The sequence below is a fragment of the Acinonyx jubatus genome, chromosome A1 (genome assembly GCF_027475565.1).
Source record: "Acinonyx jubatus isolate Ajub_Pintada_27869175 chromosome A1, VMU_Ajub_asm_v1.0, whole genome shotgun sequence".
NCBI lineage: Eukaryota > Metazoa > Chordata > Mammalia > Carnivora > Felidae > Acinonyx > Acinonyx jubatus.
In genome coordinates, this window is record NC_069380.1 from 64,038,701 (window position 1) to 64,063,008 (window position 24,308).

The window sequence follows — 24,308 nt, forward strand, 5'->3', positions numbered from 1 at the left end:
TTATTTTATTGTTTTGATTAAAAACTATGAGTCAACAATTTTTACTGTTTGCCTACTGTAGGCTACATATAGATCTTTCTTACCCAGAAATTGTTTAAAAATGATGTGACCTTTACCAGATTTTAAGGATAAAGCTCTTTATTTAATTCCATCTTAAAATGCAGTAAATCATCTCATCACTAGAAAAAAAACATGATAAAAAGCCACTTGTGAAAAAATTATGTTGTTGGTATATCTTAATTGGAACGCTGTTCCAGAATATAATAATAATGAAATTTACTTTCATTACTGATTTTTGTCATCAGAAGTGATGTCAATATAATTATAGTTAGTACTATTTATTTCATTTTAGTACCTTATTAGTACTTTATTAGTATGGTTAACTGCTCCTGGTAAAAATCGATTTGGCCTAATGCTAAATTTCAAGATAAAATATAAGGCAGAACATATGAAGGTATTGAATTTTTAAAATATTTTTAATACTTGGATTGTATTCTAAAATTTATCTTGGTGTACATTAACATTAATTGAGAGTAATGGGGTGGTCTACATTAAACCGAGTCTCCTAAGGTATAATAATTTCTGTACTTCTCTTCACATTTATCTATTCTCTTTCCCCCTTACCTGAAAAGTCTGGAAACAATAATGGCCCTCTAGAGATTCTTTTGTGAGACTGGGAGAGCTTCCCTGACATTTTATTAAGGCACATGAGTAAAAATTACTAAAGAGGCAAGCTCTACACAAAGGTGACAAATCATTTGGGGACTGGGATCTGTAGCAGTATCTTAAAAAACAAAAATTGAATACACCCAACAAAACATTTCCATCAAAGCATTTATTTTAATATGCCCATTCTCTTCAGTTGGGCAAAATATTTTTCAAAAGAGTAAGCACTGCTATCATTTAACAGCAACCATTCATTACTATGTGGCAGACGGTGTACTGGGAGCTAAATTTACATTATCTCGTTTAGACCCTATGTCAAACCTGAAATGAAAGGTAGGTATTTTCACCAAAATTTAACATATGACCAAACTAGGCTCAGAAAAATAAAGAACTTGCCCAACCTAAAACTTACCAGGACCCCAGATCATTATAATATTCCATTTACTATGAGCAGATTAACCAAGCATAATTTTTCTCATATGGTTTTACATAACCTTTGAAACCTAACCAATTTAATTTTTTTTTCCCACTAAATTGACTGGGTTTTTTCCCCCCAAAAATACACCTTTTGTCCCTCTTTTTGTCCAATAAGTATATCATTTGTAAGGGTGATGACAAGAAGCTCATACAGGGTTTGAGAAAACATTCTTAGCTCTTCCAGGAATTATTGGGACTCTACTTTTGGTGTTTAGGATTGCCAATGTTTACTAATAGTTCATAAGTATCCTCCAAGTGCTTAGTAAATCTCCTAGAATTCATGTTAGTTTCCACATAGACTATCAGATCATGGATGCCTCAGGGTACCCTAATGGTGTTAGTAGTTACTGGCTGGAGACCAAACTTCCAAGATGCTATCAGACAAATGGTTAGTTCTATCCATGGCCTTGAAATAGAATTCTAAAACCCTTGGAAAAAAAACATTTCTAAACTCTATAAATATTTTAAAATGAAAAAGTAATAAACATCTGGAACTTGAATAATTCTTTCTGACAGTTTGATCAGATAAATCACAGAGGGAAAGCTATCATGTAGTTCAGAGGCAACCTTTAGTATAATCAGGACATTGGTTTTGTATTTTTACTTGATTAGAAGAGAAGTTCAAAATTATACTCAAGGGATTTAGATTTAAATAGATTCTAAGCAACAAGTGCAAGAAAAGGCTAATATTTTTTAAATAGCAATATTATCATTATGGTATATTCCTTTTTTGCTCAGCAATATTATTTTAGATTCTTTTTAATATTTATTTTCGAGAGAGAGAGAGACTGAGAGAGAGAGACAGAGCATGAGCGGGGTAGGGTCAGCAAGAGAGAGGGAGATACAGAATCAAAGTCAGCTCCAAGCTCCCAGCTGTCCGCACAGAGCTCAATGCAGGGCTCTGACCCACAGACCACGAGATCATGACCTGAGCTGAAGTCTCACACTTAACCAACTGAGCCACCCAGGTTCTCAGCAGTCTTGACTATACTAAAAATAGATAAATGCTAGATACAGAGACACTGAGATACACAGACACATACACGACATATTTGTTGGCTCTTGAAAAATGAGATATTATATAACTGATGAATTCAGAAACTCTTTTAAAATTCTACTTTACATTTCTGAATTAAAGTGATTAAATTGACCAAAGCTTCATGAGATACCAAAAATATTTAGCTCATTCAATGAATCATGGCTAATTAAGTTATCTACCGGGAAAAAAAAATCCACATCTTACATTTAACTCCATGTCTATATTTAAGGAACTTGAAATAAGATACTCCTCAGGAAGCTTAACAAAAATAAAAACAGTCTTGTCCTCTGTACGAAAACAGGTAGAGGTCAGACTTTTAAAAATATCACAGAGATCAGTAAATAATAGGAATATATACTCTAAATATTTGTTTGAATGTAAAATAGATTGGCAGATAAGAGTGTTATTTAAATTAGGATATTAATCTATTAGTTTCAGAGCACTGAGAGGTGAAAAAAATAATAGACGATAGATAGATAGATAACAGATAAGAAAAAATTATCCCTGCTAAAATTTCCAGAAGAATTCATTAAAAGTAATTTTCAAGGAATAGGAATGAAAAAAGTGGATGCAAATTTTAATTTGTAATGTTGAAGTCCATCAACTAGTCCAAGTACTAGTTAGTATCTTCTTGACCTATCAGGTAATCTGATGTTAAAATTCCAGAAGAAAATACAGAATATCCCACCAGCCTCCCCTGGAGCTGATCTCTACCTTAAACCATGGGAAGTCTAAGAGATCCAACTGAAACTAGCTTCACTGAAAAATAGAAGTGAAATGAGTCAGTAAGCCCAGATAGTAATGGAACAACCATGAGGCTGGGGCTTTCTAATGGGATGCTTATTGATTTTCTTGCTGCTCTCTTAAATTTCCAAAAGAAGATGTTATAAAATAGTATGATAAGAAATAGGAAAATCTCACCTACAGGTTATCAAACGTTTTCTATGTCCTTGGGCTTTCCTAGGTATATTATCTAGTCACATTTACCTCATCCAATTCCCACTGTAACTCTGTAAGTTGGATACAATTATCTCCACTTTCTGTTTAAAAAGATATCCTCAGAGAGTTTCCCAGGTGCAAGTGCATTTCAAACTTGTGGGCATATAAAAACTAACTTGGTTAGTTGATAAAAATCCAGATTCCAGGCTTCTTCTCTTCTGAAGTCTCTAATTTAGTAGCTCTAGGATGGTAATTGAAAATCCATATTTTAAGCCTCTATGGTGACTTTTTTGGACGCAGTCAATTTGGGGAACACTACTTTCTACTTAGCTGCCTTGTGAGTGAGATGACCAGGTCCTGAGTTTTAGAGACAGTCAAAATAATTTGAGAGAAAATAATTGTGTGCATTTGTCTGTTTTAGAACACAAATTTGTCATCTTATAAAGTGAAAGAAAAAAACACACTTTCTGCTTAATTTCATGTAAATATAAGACAAAGACACTTTCAGACTTGCGTTAACATGGCAACTATGGCAACGCAGAGATGTCCAACTCATTCATTAAAAATAACTCTGGAGTAGCTAGCATCAGCACTGTATATATGACACCAATATAAGCATCTGACCTATCAACAGGCTGAATGAAAGGACAGAAAAGGTTCGGAGGAAATGGTTGCTTCCTTCCGGAGACTTAGAGCATCACATTTAAGGGAGCAAAATACACACAGATGAAAAATATTAGGTAAAGGTAAAGTTCTTGCACCAAGCGTCAATTTTTTAACGTTTATTTATTTATTTTGAAAGAGAGAGAGAGCAAGCAGGGGAGGGACAGAGAGAGAGGGAGAGAGAGAGGGACAGAGAGAGAGGGATCCCAAGCAGGCTCTGCACTGTCAGCACAGAGGCTGATGTGGGGCTCGAACTCACGAACGGTGAGATCATGACCTGAGTCTAAATGGAGAGTTGGACACTTAACTGACTGAGCCACCCAGGCACCCCCACAGAGTATTAAATTTATAACTAGATTATCTACTTAATGAATGAATTTCAAAAACAATATGAGTTCCTCCCCACAAAGGCAGAAACTGTGATAGGAGGGCTTCCTAGAGAAGGGAACTGACCTCGGACCTTGAAACACAGGCAGATATGTATGCTGGGACTGGCGAGAAGATCACCCAAAACTACAGAAGGAACACGTGCCCAGGGCCTAGTGAGGAGACTGACATGGGGGGAATGAGAGTGTGTTTAATTGGATAGAAATTCTTAATAGTTTTATTCTTAGCTAGGGAGATCTTTGGAAGAACTATGCAGAATTTCCTTGACCGTGCATATCATCTTAAATTGACCACTCATTCATTCCTTCCTTCACTTAAGCAATCGTCCTTGTATAGATAAACTCTTAATAGTTTTAATCATTTCATGAAAACTAGTATAAAACATTTTTATCTTCTTTAAACTATGTCTCTAGTCATATTTACTTCTTCCCCCACAAAAACAGTTGGATTTTTTTAAGTGATATGAATTTAAAAACAAAAACATTTTTGTCTTCTCATACAGTTTGTCTAGTATATTATGATTTTGAAGTCTGACTCAAAGGTCCATAAATTGTAAAGGGTGCCTGGGTGGCTCAGTTGGCTAAGCATCCAACTTCAGCTCAGGTCTTGATCTCGTAGTTCTTGAGTTCTAGCCCCGTGTTGAGCTCTGTGTTGACAGCTCAGGGTCTGGAGCCTGCTTCAGATTCTGTGTCTTCCTTTCTCTCTGCCCCCTCCCCATCTTGCGCTCTGTCTCTCTCTCTCTCAAAAATAAACATTAAAAAAAAAAGCCCATAAACTGTAAGACACTAGCCCTTAAAATTCAGAAGTGCAGAAAAATGTAATTGTCTTTACACTGCTCGTTTTATTTCAAAACAGTGAAGGTAATTTTTAATCACTAATGGAGCCATATTTAGCAGATAAAAGTCTTCAATAATCTGACTCGGATTTATGGTTTCATTTGGCCTCTTTTACTGAGGGTGCATGGTGGTTAAAGAAAAAAAAAAAACACCCTTGTTTCCCTCCATGAAGCATGAATGGGCTTTTTAATCCGTCTTTCTTTTGCTCATAACACTCATCTCCAGGATGACTTCAAATGGTTTTATTTCTTGTTTTAAACTCATGTACTTGAAAATTATTCGTTTCAGGCACAATACAAATTTAGGCAAGGGCTGATGGTATCTGTGCTGTAATGGATGCCCTCTCAGATTTCTGCAGTATATATCCCTAACAGAGATAAACAGGAAATTTTTTTATCAGTGGCATTGCTATCAGACCTAAGAGGATCAACTCTGAGTATATAATAGTTACTATCTGACAGGCACTAGCTTATCCTTTACAGGAAAAAAAAAGGGGGGGGGGGCACTAGAAATGGTAAATGACTTTTTTCATCACTAACCACCTTCTAAGCACTTGTTTTTCTTACTGCCTTAGACTGAGATTACAAACACGAGAACAATACCACTGACAAAATACTCTTTCCTCACACCTCCTCCACACACTACTCCATGCATTGCTCAAGATGACAAAAGCCAATAGGGTGCTCTCAAGAGCCAAGTGAGAACTGAGAGAAGAGAGATCGCTTTACGGTGTCAGATAAAGCAGGAGAGACCTCTGGCTCCCTGTGTCAGGTCTCCCAGTTCTGACTCTGACTGCAGCCTTAGCTGTGATGGACCTCACCGCATTAAGTTCCCACTGACAGTGACTCATTTCCAGCACACTCCACATATCTTTCTACTCTGAGCCCGGAACAGTCTTTATCACTATGTAGTCCTCTTGCCCGACATGCAAGCACAGCCCAGAAGTACTGGCTTAATATTCCCAGTGGCAACCCCTAACTATTGGGGGACAGGAGCCAATGGGTAAATGCTCCTGCCTCCTGTCCTTGAGGTTGGCAATTCTGGATATACAGGTAGACATTCTGTCTATTTCTCAGTACGACCTGGTGGAACCAAGCAAATGCTGCACAGGCTAAAGCGTCTACCTGATTATACACCTACTGGCTAACCTTCCATACCTCCCTGTCCCATCTTGGCTGCTCCTTTACTCCTGTTCCCTGGATTGTCCCCAGCCTAAATTGTTTATGCCCAGGTTGTCGTGGGCTCTTGCTTTCAAGGGAACACAAACTAAGACAGGTAACTTTGTTTACTACCTGCTAGTGCTTTAGAACAGGGATCCACAAATGTTTTCTCTAGAATCGTAGACTGTAAATGCTTGTAATTCATATAGTCTTTGTTGCTGCTACTAAATTCTGCGATTTTGAGTGAAAACAGCCACTGACTCCTCATAATGAATGGGCATGACTGCATTCCAATAAAACTTTATTTACAAAGCTGGTGGTGGGGTGGATTTGGCCTATGAGCCATGGATTACTGACCCCTGTGAATCTCCTAGATTCTTTTTGTAATGCATTAGAATATGCTTAGATATTCCTGAGCTTAGGTATCCCAATGATAATAATTAATAAGGTTAATAATTATCTCTCATGAAAAGTGTTATGTACATGGCACTATTCCTAGCAGGTGTTTTACATGCATTATAGTGTTTTATTCCCAACATTTTTATTTCATTTATGAAGAAACTGAGTCTCAGAAGAGCTATGTTAGTCATTCCTACTGTTCATCAAGCAGTTTTCTACCTTCTGAACACATGATTGGATTATAATTCCTGGTCCTTTTTCTAGTGGGATAAGGCCATCTAATTATTTCTAGGCAATGTGTTTTAAGATTTAATGTCAAATGATCCTCCAAAGCTCTTTTTCCCTTTGTAACAACTATTGACAAGTTCCAGATAGTGAGTCTCAGCTTGAGGATAATATGGGGCAGCACTCAGTGAACATGTAATATAAGGGGGAAATACCTCTGAGACTTCAGAAGTTATTTGTTACCATTTCATAATAAGTTAACCATCTTGACTAATACAGAAAGTAAGTAACTTGACCACTGACTGTAAGTGACATAAACAAAATCTGAATATAGGTCTTCAGACTCCAGGGTTTGATCTGTTCCCGCTGTACCTCCCTCACTATGTGTAAGTCTTTTCTTGTACATAAAAAATCACGTCAAGGCAATTACTCCTCGACAAAAGATCTCACCCAAAGACCAAAGAATTCCTCTCTTAGCTGTGTTGAAAACATAAAAAAAAAAAAAGGAAGAAGAAGTAGAAGAAAGAAAGAAAGAAAGAAAGAAAGAAAGAAAGAAAGGAAGGAAAGAAGGAAGGAAGGAAGGAAGGAAGGAAGGAAGGAAGGAAGGAAGGAAGGAAGGAAGGAAGGAAGGGCTGAGGAAGGATGAGCAAAACAAACAGATTCCAGAAAAATTGACAAGTATATTAAATTTACATTCCATGCCCTTCCATCTTTTTCCCACTCTTACCCATACTTCCTATAGAAGAAACATTCTGGGACATCTGTCCAGTCTTATGATTGACTTTTGTCTGGTCACTATTCCCCATTTCTCTCCTACGGGGATGGGTACTTCCTACTATGTGACCAGACTGTTTCTAATTGACCATGGATGCACCCCTGATCCGAGACAGGACAATAGGCTGGTCTTCCAGGGAAACTGGAATTGGGGCTGATCCCCTGAAGCCAGTTTTTCTTTCACATGAATCATTCTGAGATTCTGGAGTGGCAGGCTTCACCCTGCCACCCAAGCTAAGGTCTTCAGAGAGACAAGCAGACATGCAGAAAGGTGAGAGAAAAGGCAAAGAGACAAAGCCCTCCCAGCATTTAAAGTATCACTTCAGGCCCAGCTGCGTGCCTGATGGATGCTACAGTTAATGAGACGTTCCTCAAGTCTGGTAATAAACTCTTTCGGTTTGCTTAAACTACATGACACTTTTTTCAATGATTTGCAATCAAAGAGACCTAAAAAATACAACTCTTAATTCATGAGCACTTTTTCACAACTGCTCAAAAATTTAATCTTAATGGTTGTGATTAAGATGGGCTACATCTTCTAGTAAAAATAATTAGTCTCAATGGCTACCTGAAAAAGACTTTAATAAAATAATTCAGTCTTGGGTATTTTATGGGAGAACCATTACAATCTAATTGCAGAAACTGAGGATACGCTGACCTATTTTAATCAATTACCTTTCCAATACTCTTTAGGTCATCCTCACCCCCTTTCTCACATCAGACTAATCCTAACTAAGTAGATATTTTCCAACCTTTCAAAACATTTTCTCAAAATAGGTCAGAATATACATATTTTATAATGTAAACAGAAATACTGAATGAAAGTTTGAGTTTTTGTACCATAACTTATTGCCTATTAATTAGAAAAATAGGAAGAGAATAATTAATTTAGTGTCTTGGTTTTCAAGACGTGGACAGTTCTCTTGGATTAATCTTTCTAAAACTATACCCAACTCACAAAATACTCCTGCCTCTCTCAAAGTAGGAAAGATAAATTATTTAAATTAAATATCTCATTTTTTTCCTCATGGAAGGAAGTATGTTATTTTCCATAGTAATGTCAGTAGCAAGTAACACAATTCTATAAATGTATAGCCAACTCACTTGGCATCACTTGCTATATAAATAGAAGAAAAAATGTTTCATTTTAAAAAGGAAAGAGATAAACAGCCATTTCAGGAATAAATCATTTAATCCTTTGACTAAAACCGGAAACATAAAATAAATATATTATGTGGTCTGCATCAAAATTTCTTGAAATTCAGGAGGCTAAACTGAATTAATATTATATGTTGCCTCAGGAATTGCAGCTGGCTGCCTCGGGAAATATATAGATATATAGCTATATATCACCTAAACTGTGATATAAAATAAAATTGAGAAAATCAGACATTGTTTATTGCCTAAATATTTATAGTGTGGAGAATTTTAGCATCGATAACTTTTTTTTAGAAACGTTGAGGTTTATTTAGGTTTAGTTTGTTCTAAAATGGTTGAAATTACAAAACTAATTATAATTTCATATTTCTGGTCCTTTATTGAATCAAATGCTATTGTTTTTATTCTTACCATTTTATGCTGGTTTTTTATACTGTTTTTTTTTTATTTTTTAATTTAGTCCATATACTATTTGGAAAAAATATTTTGAATAGAGATTTTCTACAGAGATTTTATTCAAATAATACAAATTTTATATTAACATGTAATTTCATTACAAGAATGTTTGTTCATATTGTAAAAATCATGAGTGATTTAAGCTATCCTCAAATAGTGGAATATTCATAATAAGGCACATCTTGATGTTTTAATGTTTAATATTCAGCAGGAATTAACTTCATATTATTACAAATGATAAAAAAATGACACTGTATTACAGAACTAGAATTTCTAATTTATAAACTCATTTTTATATTCACACTTTGGAGAAAATTGTGGACACATTAAACTGCTTACATAAGCTTTTTAAAGAAGTAACTACAAAATGGAAAGTAAAATTTGCAGTGCCATTTGGCTGGCTAATTTATCTAAAATACGATAACTGTAAAACCAGGTAGAAGGTCATAATTATAATTTTTCTCAGTGAAATCTGCAATAGATCTCTCCACATTTAGGGAATTCAGCATTTTTGCCCATTCTTGTAAGTTTTAAAAAAAGTATCGAAGCAAGACAAACTACATTTGCAATTTCTTAATAAGACCGTGTGTTAGACACAGGTATAGTGATAAGTCTTACCATTTCAAGGAGGATAAGAAATAATTTCTTTTTCACCCTAAACATCCAAAAGGGTGGTCCTATTAATTCAAGGTCTCTTACCCTTCCAAAGGAAATCATCTAAAATTTTATGTGGCCATTTAAATGATTGCTTTGGGAAATTTATATGGTAGTCATGGGAACAAGTAAAGAAGTCAAGGCAACGTTGATCATTTTAATAGTATGCAAGTGATCCATCCAATTTGTAAATACCTTGGACCACTCTTCTAGGTCATGAGTGATCAGAAAAGACATTTATGCAAAATTAATGAAATAAAATACAAGCTCATTAATTTAAGCTAAAATGCTTTAAGTTTTCTAATTGGTCAGATTCATCATAAATACCTTATCTGAGCTTTTGAAAAAAGCAAAATATACCTTATTTAAAGGGTTACTACATACTTTTTTTAAAAAAGATATGTTTTCTCTTTGATAATTGAGAGATAATTCCTCTCCTTTAACATCCTGAGTATTTCTATGAAGGGTTCTTCCCTGCAACATCTACTTCTGTGGTTTCATCAACATGTGTCTGCATTTAACTAGTGAAGATGTCAGTATGGTGCTCGTGGATCTTGAGAGCAGCCATGTTGGAGGTAAACTGCACCAAGCACAGACAGGGCAAACCTAAGACCTGGAACCAGAACTACTCCTCCAAACCCCCAACACTGGCAGGAACATGAGGTATGTGACAGGAGAACTAACCATGTTGTAGATGCTGGAAAGAGACTCATCCTACAGACAGGACAAGACATATTGATGCTATCTGGGAAATAAATATTATAAACAGTGATAGTTCTGGAAAACAGTTTGAGTAAAAGGTGATCCTACATGCAGGATGTCCTGCGATTCTCGAAAAGAGTGATGGGGAAAAGTTGCCACGTATCTTCAGATTCCAAGGCAAGCAGGCAGAAGGGACCAAAGAGGTCTGAGAGCAAGTAACAGAACCCCAGTTTCAATGTGGGGGTTTGGAGACTAATCTCTGAAGGGGGATGAGGAGGACCCCAGTTATAGAGGGATCAGAGGATCAAACAGATCACACAAATGCCATAAGACAGAGTCAGGGGGACAAAGTAGAGCCCTAGGTACCAGAATGAGAAACTTGGTCAGTGTGCTAAATAATGGATCGGTTGTTTATGATTAAGTTATGGTAGCTAAAGTAAAAATCTAGGAAGAACACCATATCAAGTAATTTTTCCTTGGAACTGAGGCGAGTCTGAGCCTGAGGCTGCAGGTCAAACAGCCCACCCCCTAGGCAAGAAGCCTCCAGAGAGATGAGCAGACAGAGCCGGATGCGGACATGCAAAAGTTTCCATGTGGCTGCTTCATCTTTTACCCACATTAAAACTCAAGCCGAATGCCTCACAAGTGTCATAAAGAAGACACCTACACTCTGGTTTTGAGAGGATTAAATGCATGGGTGTAATTAAAACCCCTTACCCAAAGCAGTGGCACAGTAATGCTCATACCACTCTCTTTTTTGGTTTGTGGTCCAGATTTTCCAGACCTCTCCCACACCTACTGCCCTTAAGTCTGATTTCTGCTTATGCTCTATTCCACCCAGTTTGTACCCGAACAAATCCAGTGTCACTTTCCGCTGGAAATAAGAGAAGCTCTATCTACCTCTATTAAAAAAATTCACAGTCATACATGTAGAACAAACGTGTGTATCTTTTGGAGACATATCAAGGCACAAAAGACCTAGAATCCGGTACACTTTCCTTTTGTGCATTACAACTCTCCTCACAATCTGGCCACAGGAAGGCTGAGGGGTGAAGAGGCCTCGTGATGCAGAACCCTCACTGGCCATGTTGCAGCTCTCCCTCATCACCTTCCTAGGAAGAGGTGGCCATGGTGGAAGCATTCTCAGTAATCTCCTGCTCCGTATGTTCAGCTTACATGGTTACTTACGGATTTAGCAGCGCTGAGCTATTTGGGTGGTGTGGTAAGTGGTAGCATAAAGTCCAGAAGATGTCAGCTCCTGGGGTTTGCAGCAAGGGTGTCGGTAAAACCACTGGAGGCCCAGCTTGAGGATGACTGACAAGGGCAACTCTACCCCTTGAAGATGTACCTTCCATGTGGTGCTGGTGAGTGAGACAGAGATATTTCTTCTTAACTACAACAATTTTAAGCTATAATTTAAGCGCTGACTCTCTGGTACCAGCCCGATTTCAGATTCCCAGGATTGTTTACACCTGTAGCCCAGAGAATCCCCCCCACCCTTCTACCTCACACCAAAGCCATATCAATTCCATTTAGAGAAAAGCCTAAATATATAAAGGATAGGAAAAATGAAGGGTAGCTTCTCAGCTCCTTATTTCTTTTCCAACATTTCTCTGTGATACTTAAAAAAAAAAAAAAACTAACACAATATTTTTCATTAATTCCGATCTAGATATGGAATCCATTTCTCCATCATTGGAATACAATTATAGCAGAGGAGTGTTAGGGCTTGCTCTTTCTTTGCTGCTGGGAACTGTTTTATCACCCTGTCAGTTGGCCCAGGCTGACCTCCAGAAGGTTCTACCATGTGAGGAAAGTCTCTGCTACACCAGCCAAGGGGACCAACATAGGAGTGACGCCTCTTAGATCACTGAGGCCACAACCAGGCTAACGCAGATAAAAACAGCCAACCCACAGGACTATGGGAGAAAAAAAATTGCTGTTCTAAACCACTAATGTTTGAAGTCGTTTGCCATGCAACAAAAGGAAGCTGAAATAGTCTCTTCTTAGCTCGCATAACACAGAGCTGCAAAAGCATAGTGTTTAACAAGGGTTAATTATATGAACAAGACCCTTAAAAGCAGCACAGCTTAGCATTTTGTCATTTTTCAAAAAAAAAAAAACAAAACTTTTGTTAAATTTATTTTGTCCTGAAGAGCAAGTAAAACAAGGTCAAAGATTATATGGAGCATATGTACCTGCGAATATACTTGCATATGTATATGTTCGATAAGAATTATTTCTTATGTTTATTAGCATCATTTATTTCAAATTAAGAACTGATGGGGGTCGTTTGCTTGCTTTGGTTTTGGTCCTCAAATCACTTCTTTTGGGAAATATTACCCAAGAAAAAAACATTTTCCTTGAAATAGGAAAGAATATTCCTCCAACTGCATTTGGCTCCTATTTCCAAAGACACAAGCACTTGGCTTATGATGTGGCCAACCGTGAATTTGCGCTGGAACAGCTTTAATTTTGCTTTAATTTAATAATGTGGGACAATGGGTCAGAGAAGAAACCATGGTTCTCTCCCCCAAGAAAGAGGAAAAATCAGAGCAGGCTGGACAGCATGACTGGTAGTTGGGCAGTTGGATTTTGTTGTGCAAAATTAGAACATAGGCTCAGGGACAGAAGCTGTGATAGTTCTGCACACTTATACCAGGTGGGCCCTTGGCTTTCTGACCACACCTACTGAGTCACTGCCATGGAATTGTGTGAGTCTGGCACACCTAACTGTTTCATTCTCTACGATGCTATAAAAACTTACAAGCCACGTGGCAGTAGGCTCACTTCCTTTATATTATCCAACAGATCCGGACCAAAATTAGAAAATTGAAACTTTTCCCCCTACAACAGTGATTTATTTAGTAACTCTAACCTGAAGACATTCACTTTCAAAACGCTGAGGAAATTGCAAACAATTTATCACACAGATATTTTGGAAGCATCCATATCAATAAAAGTGTCTCTTGCTAGTTTATGACTGGAAATCAAGTAATGATCAACAGTGGTATTGATCTCTTCCTACACAATCTTCTTTTGAATCACTAATTCATTAAAGAAACATTTAAACTGATAAGGTCCACAAATTTCATTATCTTGAAACCTCAACGAGAAAGTATGAATCATAGTTTGTTTTTTTTTTAAATGTTCTAATGTGGTGATGAAATAATGTCACTTCAAGTAAAAATATTAATTATTTAAAAGCAAGTCAATGTGGGGTGCCTGGCTGGCTCAGTCGGTGGAACATGAAACTCTAGATCTTGGAGTCATGAGTTCAAGCCCCATGTTGAGTGTACAGAGTATTTAAAAATAAAATCTTTAAAAAATAAAAATAGGTATACCTGTGTGGTTCAGTTGGTTAAGTGTCCAACTCTCAATTTCGGCTCAGGTCATGATCTCATGGTGGTGAGGTTAATCCCCAAGTCGGGCTCCATGCTGGGTGTGGAGATTGCTTAGGATTCTTTCTCCCTCTCTCTCTGCCCCTCCCCCGTCACTCTCTCTCTAAAATAAATAAATAAATAAATAATAAAAAACAAATCAATGTGGATCAAATGATATGAATGATTGGAAACATTTTTAAAGTTCACCTATTTGTGTGTATATAAAACATATATATACAATATCTATTTCTAATTTTTTTGTGTGTGTCATTAGTCATTTTCAGAGTGAGGAATTTAGGGGTAGACAGTAGAGGAAAGTTTTTTTATTTTGTTCATTAAGTTATTTCTCTTGAGAAATACTACCCAAGATAAACCGTGGAGACCATCTAACAGAATGTTGCTTCTGTTTCCACAGACCCAAGAGTCAAATGACATTTGAGGTAAAGACAGTATTCACAAGTGCACACATAAATCTTCATTATGAACTGCATATATTCTGTCCTAACACTTAGAAAAATAAACTAGTACTTTTGAACTCATTTTCTTTTCAATCTTGCCTTAATCTTTTTTATTATCTTAACATGTTCATCAGCTACTCTCTGCCTTCATCCTCCTTTTTACCATTGTGTGAGCCACAGTGGTACCTTTGCATGGCATGATTTTAAGCCTGTGGCTCAAAGTTTAAATATTGTTACCTAATATGCAAATATTTTAAATTTTTTTTAACGTTTATTTATTTTTGAGACAGAGAGAGACAGAGCATGAACGGGGGAGGGTCAGAGAGAGAGGGAGACACAGAATCTGAAACAGGCTCCAGGCTCTGAGCTGTCAGCACAGAGCCCGACGCGGGACTTGAACTCACGGACCGTGAGATCATGACCTGAGCCGAAGTCGGACGCTTAACCGACCAAGCCACCCAGGCGCCCCAGTATGCAAATATTTTAAACGATAATACCCACTGTCGACATTTTTTTCAGTGAAATATACACAAACAATATCAATAATAACAAAAGAACAAAGAGTTTCACAAATCAATAATCATAACACCAGTCATTCGAAATAAGGAGAATTTCATATGCTTTGATTCATCATAATTAAAGTTAAAGATAATTACTAAAGGACGAGGAAACAGATAAGACACCTAGAAGTTATAGGACCCTAAATGTTTTGCAACAATTTTATTATGGCAAAAAATGCATATTCCAAACATACAAAAATTGGAATATATGGTTAAGTAGATGCTAACATGTTAAAGACTGGTACCCAATTATTAAAATATTAGTCTGAAGACTGCATCATGTAAAATGTTTACAGTATGATATTAACATAAAAATCAGGTTTCAATACAGCATCTGTACAATGCTTATATCTTTGTCAAATTGTATGTATTTATCTTCAAGAACTGGAAACAATTTGAAAACATGGATCAGAACAGAGTAGTAAGATTTTGAAATATGACTTTTTTTTGAAGTTCCTTTATTATTATAATGTTTAATCATCAATTGTAAAAGTTCATATAGGTGCGCCTGGGTGGCTCATTCAGTGAAGCGTCTGACTTTGGCTCAAGTCATGATCTCATGGTTTGTGGGTTCACACCCCATGTCGGGCTCTGTGCTGACAGCTTGGAGCCTGGAGCCTGCTTCTGATTCTCTGTCTCCCTCCTCTCTCTCTGCCCCTCCCCTGCTCACACTCTGTCTCTGTCTCTCGCTCAAAAATAAATAAACGTTAAAAAAAAATTTTAAGTTCATATATATTTCCACTAATGAATTTAATCCTTTAATTCAGATAAGAGGAGCTGGTAGAAATCTCAGTCCATAAACTCTCATGATGAGTAAATATAAAATTACTTTTCTGTATCTAAAGTTAATTTCTTTTAGGTCCCTATTCTCCTGAATCTCAGTCAGTGCAGGGTCTTCTGCCCTTCTCAGAATCCCATCCTTGTCCATCTCTGTCTTTCACTCCTTGGTCATCACTCCCTCCTTCCTCTTTTTTCATCACTTGGCTTTCTTCAGTCAGCTCTTGTCTCTGATGTTCTCTCTCTCATACTACACTCAGGAATGTGGGAAACTGTCTATTTCTTCCATTCATCAGGGTTGTAGCTAAATTCTGATTCCCCATCAGACACATGGGATAATTCAGCACCAAAATGGGGCTGTCAAACCCCTGGGTGACTGCTGCTCAGCCACCTTCCCAGATACCCCTAAACAATTCCTTTGCTCCCAGTTAAACTTTCTGTAGAAAACTCTGAGGTCACCGTTCCCACTCCCACTACCAAATTTTATCCTGAAAAGGGTATGCAGCTTCTCTGTGCTCCAGATTCCCATTCTTACAGGAAATTTGATCATCCCCCTCATTTCAGTCGTGGACCAGGCAGCAAAATGGACCGAACTCAGGTGCCCTTTGCAGATCAACACATATTTGCATTTACACCTCCCCGTAACCAAGAGGAAGGATCGTGCTGAAGCCTAGTTTTCACACTGCCATGATTCTTTCTGGCCTGTGGTCTCTCATGGCACAGGCCTTTGGGAACCAACAGCCACATGGTGATTGTTATGTTCTCTATGTTTTCACTATCACTCTCTGCAGAGGCAAAAAATGACAATGATCAAAAAGGATTAGGCAGTAGGAAAAAGGAAATGCAAGAGAAGACCATCATATTTCAAAATCTTATTGTGCCATTCCATGATTATGAGTTTTGCGTACTCAAGAGAAGTCCTTGTGGCTTTATCCACAGTCGAGAACAATTACATAATATACGAGGCCATACATTTTGGATGACTCATACAGATACGTGTGATTATAAAAACAGAACTACAGTTTTTCTTCTATTAATGTTGCTGTGTGGATAACTTCCAATTCAATTGTTTAGACAGATGTTGAAACAGGTTCGCAAATTTCCTCTCCATTATTCAGATGCCCAAAAACTATTCATTATTTTCTACAAACAATCCCATGTTCCTATGAAACCCCATCCCACTTGTGGCATAAACAAAACACGCATTTGTAAATTGATGGTATTTCATAGGATGGGGCTTTGACAAATTCTTTAAGGGAACCCAGTCTCTACCAGCTGAGTGCTCAGACATTTCCTTCCTGCCATATCACATCTCCATCCCATTCTCCCCAGGATGGCTTCTAGGTTTAGGGAGGGGTGGGGGAATGTTATAGGGCTTACTTGACCAATGAGGACATAGGATCCAAACATGCATATCTGTGGGCTTTGCTGAGACCCTGTTCACCTCTACCAGAGAGAGGGGCTGTTCTCACGCAATATCTGAGTCACTGCACAGTTTCTGAGATTTCACTAGTACCCTATGGGTTATCCTCTAGTGTGGTCAGGGTTCCTCATCCTCCCCAGCAAATCTGGCCCTAGTCCAGAACTAACAACCTTCTGAATTGTAGCAAGTTTCCATTCAGACCAAGTCTTTAGACTGTCTTCAGCCTCAGCTTCTACAATGGTGTGACTTTGTCCCTAACCCAGGTGGCCCCTTGGCATTTTGAGTGCATCTCAGCACAGCTACCTTACACATCCCACTCAGCTCACCAGGAAGTCCTTCCCACATCTCATCCACAACACACAGCAGCTGAGGGAGGAGCTGAAGCATCCGCGCATGCGCTTTCTTTGCCTAAAAACATCAAAAATTTTTCACTCTGAGGCAGCTATAGCACATTGGTTCCAAGTTACGCTATACCGCCATCCCATTCAAGAGTGTCAGTTTCAGAATGGGACACCAGCTTTCGCTACTTTTCTTCCCCCTTAAACTACAGAACACTGTCCTTCCAACATCTCAGCCAGAAAAGCCTGAACGTACATGTCTGATCACCTGTTTTCTCTGCCTCTTATTTCTCTCTCCTTCCTTCTCTCGCTCCTTCCCCAGAACTGGCAGGGCGTTCTTCTAGTTCCCTTTCTCAGAGATAAGGGACTTCTCTTACATTATATCTGCTTCTTACAAAGACAGAATACATCCTTTCCACATCGTAGTTTTTCATAAGTTGAAAGACAGCTACTGGGGAAATAGCCATAGGAGCATATGATACGCCGAAGATAGAGCAAAGAATGAGGTATACGCTCATCTAATATTTTCAAAATACAATCTCCATTACCCTGTTCGTAACATAAACTTACATTAAATAGACCTTTTCATTGGCAAAGTATGTTAAATAGCCCTTTTCATATAAATATATGTTAGTCCAAACAAGATTTTGTGATAGGATTGTGAATATTTTTTTTTAACTTTTTATTTATTTATCTTGAGATGGAGAGAGTATGAGCAGGGGAAGGGCGGGCACGGAGTCCAACACAGGGCTCAATCTCATGAACTGTGACATCATGACCCGAGCTGAAATGAAAAGTCGGACGCTCAACCGAGACACCCAGGCTCCCCATGAATAATTTCTAGAAGACTTTTAAACAAGTTAACCAATTTAAACAAGATTTTGTTTAAAAAAAACAACCAACAAACAAGATTTTGTGGGAGATAGTATTGTAATGGCAACTGTAGGACCCCACCCTCACACTTCAGGTTCAACTTCCATCATCCTCCTCCTTCACCAGAGTTCTCATATTTCCCAGATTATCACATGAATGGCAATGTACCAGATCAAATTTTTCACAATTGTTATGAACTGGCCAATGATGATCAGCTGTTCTTCATAGAATATTTAGGTTTGGAAAGAATCTGACTTATCAATTAAGCAAAACAGGAAATTCTTGCATGCCAGAAATGGTCTTTAGTTTTTAAAAATGTTCTTTAGAACCTGTCTAGATGTCTTTGAGAAATTATATAAAATAGAATTTTTGATTTCTCCAGATTTTTTCCATTTCATATTTCCATTGGCCCCATTTAATCACAAATTATTATTATTATTACTCTATGTAGAATAAATATGTATGGTATTTTTAATGCATATCTGTTGATTAGTTTTCCATTGATCATTCTCTGGAGTCCTTCTGAATAATAAGAAAAATTATTGTTGAGAAATATAACACTTGCAAAGCTGGAGAGGATCTTGAACATCACTTAACTCAAATTTTTTAACTGTGTTTTTGCCTCATTCATTCATTCATTGAACAAATGTTGACGGAACACTGACCATTCTACGCACCATTCTAGGGCCTGGAACACAGTCATAAATCAAATGGCCTAAACTTGCTGCTCTCAGGGAGCTTACATTTTAATTTATGAGACATTAAAGATAAATAACTGAGATGTATGGTATGTTAAAAAAAAAAACAGGTGCAAGTTTGCAGAAAACAACAGCAGGAAAGAGGAAATTGTAATGAGAAATGGTGGATATTTCAATATGGTGGTTGAGGAAAGTCCTCAAAGAGAGGCTGACTTTTGAGTAAAAATATGATTGAGGAGGGCCCAGGAATGGGAGTGCTAATAAATTAGGAATAATTCAAAGCCTTGAAAATACAAAATCTTGACAGGGGCAAGCAGCAGGAAAACAGGCACTCTCAGACGTTGCTAGTGGCAATGCAAAATGATGTGGCCTGTCAGGAAAGATTTCTCAATATCTAATGAAACTATGTATGAATTCCCCCTTTTTCAAAAAATTTTTTAATGTTTATTTATTTTTGAGAGAGAGATAGACAGAGTCGAGCGGCGGGGGGGGGGGGGGGGGGGAGGTGGGCAGAGAGAGGGAGACACAGAATCCAAAGCAGGCTCCATGCTCTGAGCTCTGAGCTGTCAGCACAGAGCCTGATGTGGGGCTCAAACCCACAAAGTGTAAGATCATGACCTGAGCTGAAGTCGGATGCTTAACTGACTGAGCCACCCAGGGGCCCCTTCATTCGGCTTTGACCCACTGTTCCCACCTCTATGAATCTATTCCCCATGATTTTAAAACAATATAAGCACAGACAAATAAGAACATTATTTACAAAAGCAAATTAATAGAAAATATTAGAGTCAGCAAAATCCTTAGGAGGTTGTATCAAGAAAATATGGTATTTAATTATTATTATTGTTTTAAGCCACTAAATTTGGGGGCAATTTTTTCCACACCCATAACAACTGGGACAAACAGTGATGGATAATAAAATGCTGAACAATCGAAGAAAACTCATGCGTTCACAATGACAAGCAAGAAAGGGAGAAAGAAAAAGAGAAAAGCAATAAAGGGAGAAATGAGGGGAAAAGGAGGGGACGCGTATTACAGTTTCCAGCTAAAAAGTACAGAATAAATGTTAGAATTACATCTTTATTTTGCAGTCACCAAGGTAACAGCTAATTTAAACAAGGATCATCAATGGATGTTAAATCCTTTGGATAAAAACTGGGGGTAGTGGGAGCAAGGAGGAGTAGCAATGTACTCACCAACTCTCACGGTATCATCCACAAATTACTCTCTAATTGCAAAAGGAAACAATCGACCTTTCTAATGGAGAGAGCTGGCAGAGACCAACTTTACCAAGTGATTCAACTCCGCATCACTGATAACTGGAACACCTGCGAATATGAGCCACCCTGATGTGATACATACATCACGTATTCTTGCTGAAAGTATGGAACCTGGGTTTATTCAGGAGATTTTTTTTAAAATACATGACAAATCAAAAATGTGGGACAACGTCCAACACAGCTGATCTGATCTTTAAAAGTCGATGTTACAACAACACCAACAACAAAAAGACTGGAGATTCTTCCAGATTAAAATGGACTCAAATGGCACAACAAGCAAATGGAATGTATGAACATTAAATGTAAAGGACTGCATATTAGATAATATTATTGAATTTTTGTTTCATTTTCTCAGGTGTAGTTATGGTGCTGTGGTTACACAGGGGAATATATAATTTCTTAGAACAAACATGCTAATGTATGTAAGGATGAGATGTTATGATACCTGTAACCTACTTTCAAATAGTTTAGCAAATTAAAAAGTACAGGTGGTGGGGAGGGAGGGAAAGAAGAGAGGGACAAAGAGAAAAAGCAAAGGAAGCAAAATGTTAACAATTGGTGAATCTAAATGAAGGCTATGTGCTTATATATTGTACTAACCTTCCAGCCTTTATATACGTTTAAAGTTAAAAATTTTTTTTTGTTAAAAACAAGATAGAGTACTGGAGCTAAACTGGAAGCCAACAAGTATAGACATATATTTTGTGGAATTTTGCTACAAGATAGGAGAGCATTAGGACAGGTAAATAGGAGAAATGGGAATCCTTAAATTTCTTGATTTTTTAAGAGACTAATTCAGAATACTTTCACATGGATCTATAATGTATATATAGAAATCCTGAAAAAATTCTTACCTCTGGAGTAATCTTAGCTTTATCATATTCCCATAACTTTTTTTTCCTTTCCTTTAAAAATATTCTACAATTACCAAGGCAGCATGCTACTGGAGAGTGAAGAGACAAATAGATCCATGTATACAATAAAGAATCTAGAAATGGACCCACATAAAGATAACCAACTGATTTTTGACAAAGAAGCAAGGGCAATACAGTGAAAAAATAATCTTTTCAACACATAGTGCTGGAATCATTGGACATTCACATTCCAAAAACTGAAACTAGACACAGACCTTACACCCTTCACAAAAAATAACTCAAAATGGATCATAAACCCAAATGTAAAACCCAAAACCATAAGACTCAAAGAATACAACATCGGAGAAAATCTAGATGACCTTGGGTATGATGATGACTGGTTAGATTCATAGACTCATGATGGATACAATACTGATGAATAATGAAACCTACCAAAGTCACAATCATGATAAAGGCAGGAATCTGCTAACCTCTGGTAACCTCCATCTCTGTAGCCAAATTCATCTTGTCCATTCTGGATGGGAGGACACACTAGCACTTATTTTACGTTGTTTCTGAACATTTGCACTTGTCTGAAGAGACTTTTTGAGAAAAGTCTTGGCTCTGCCTGAAGGTCTTCCTATAGCAGACCTCAGGGATAAGAAACATGAGTTCAGCTTTTTAATTATTTCATCAAATTCCAGCCTTGCCTAAGTTCTAAAGTATGTGGATTGCCTTGCAATCAATAAGATGGAACATCTACATTTGACTGATTCCTTTCAGAAAACCCATAGAGACCATTATTTCTCCAGATAAGGACAGAGTAGCCATTATTTCCTGAGATTCTCTAATTTTCACCTTTTATCTCACCTTTCACCTCAGATCATGAGAAAGAAATATGCATTTACTATATTACATTAACTCTCCCCACACAGGAACAACTTTTCAGATCTACAATTTAATATTGTGCCTTGCCTCTTGTCTGGACAAGTATAAGAAACAGTGATGTGATGTTGCACGTGGCTTCATTTGTTGTTCATACATGATGGGAGTTTACCATGAATGTCCTTTTCTTGTAATGTCACGTAACACACTCTTCTGTGTTCAGAACTAAGATATACTGACTATTTCTCATGGTATGGCATCCTTTACCAAATGAGAATTATTCAACTCAGCACTCTTCACTCTGGCCACTAGGAAGCTAAGTGATCTATTCTTCATTAGCTTTCTTCACTTCCCAATCCCTATCAGTCTGCCCTTGTTTTCATTTCATAAAAACTGGCTTCATCTCCCCAATATTACAAAGGTCTTTACATATTCTATGGAAATACCTCCTAAGCATGTTTGCTAAGCAATTTAACTATGTGTTAATGGGTGGCATTCACGAGGAAAAAAACAGGCAAAGAGCCAGGTTGAACATCCTGAAGGGGGCTCTCAGACACTCACAGCATGTCAGACATCCAAGCAACAATTGTCATAAAATTAAATAAGAACCATAATAGAAACAGGTAAAAGGTGCAGTGGGGATATAGAAGGAAGATGCCTATGGTTTCATAGAAGAGAACGAGAAGACCTCACAAAAAAATGTGAAACCTTAACCAGGTTCTAGAAGGATGAAGAAGAATTTTGGGGCAAATATGTTTCCAACGGATGGTGGGGCATGGGTCCCATGGCACAAATGCAGCATATATCAAACATCATTGCTCGGTAACCAAATGCATCCCCTTAGACCCTGGTACTGTAACTTAAACTGATTCAGTTGTTCTCTACCCTATAGGCTCATAAAATCTTCATCTGTCTAGGAAGTTCAAGAAAACAGCGCCTTTGATTCATTTTACAGTCTTCTAAATCTGTGTCTTTTGCCTGAACACATCCTTTTGAAATTCAGAAGTCAGGTATTTGATTCTTTTCATAATTTTTGCGTTGGTGCTGTGTCACCCCTTCTCAGAGGTAACGGCAACAAGATATAACACTTCGAGAAAGGGGTCAACAGGTTAATAGTGGCCACTATTGGGTATCATGGCAAAATATCATCCCTTCCCCAGAGGAACTTCAGTGGTGAAAGGAATCTTAGATATTACCTAATATCTCACCTTCATTTTATGGAATAAATATTTGATGCAAAAAAAGGCAGAGTGATGCTCCCAAGAGCATCCCAGTCAGTTGGAGTTGTAGACCACACCCCTGACTCCTGCCTCGGCAACATTCCAGGATTCATCAGTATAGTCCTTTAATTTGGGGCACAAATGAATTTCCAAGAGAGTTTGTTAAAAATGTATTAAAGGTACATATCTTAGGACTCCATTGTTAGAGATTTAAGTATGGAGAGGGAAGCCAGACACCTGCATTTTAAGCAAACTTTTCAGGTGATACTAATGCAAAGGACCCACCCTTCCAAAAAGACTGCCTTGGAGGTCAAATTCCACAAGAGAAAAGACCTATTTCTCTTCATCCTTTTATCTCCAGTGACTGGAGAACACATGGTGTCCAGGAACTGTCCATTTTTGAATGAATGAGTAAACCATATATATTTCTTAAAATACACACCATCTTCAAACTTTGTTGCTTCTTCTGGCAAAAGTATTGCCAAATTTGTTCTTTACTGGACTATTTTGAATTGTTATCTTTGAACTATAATGTTTCTACATTTCTTTATAAACCAAGCTTTTCAATACAAAGTCCAGGTCAATATCTTGCAAGACAAAAAGCCAGAAACCTCAAAAAAAAAAAAAAATCCTAGGAAGCCAGAATTCAAGCAGTGAAAAGAGAATGATTGCTTAAGGTGTCCTTATTCACCCTTAAAAACACATAAGATGTAATTCCAAACCAAAACCCAAGTTACTTTTTTTGGTATTTTATGATTTATGGTAGCATTATCTTCATTTATTAGGTAATATAAGAGGGTTCTCCCTCTGTTAAATATGTGACTATCAAATATTTAGGTCTGCAGAGTAAATTTCTTTATATTTTATAAACAAATATTTCATAAACAAATATTCTAAAAAGCACAACATTTTTATATAAATGAAGATAAGTGAGAATAATGATATTACATAGAAAAATATTGTTGGCCTCTGCTAAGAACTGTTCCATTCAATAATCATGATATTTTAAAATAACACCCAGGGG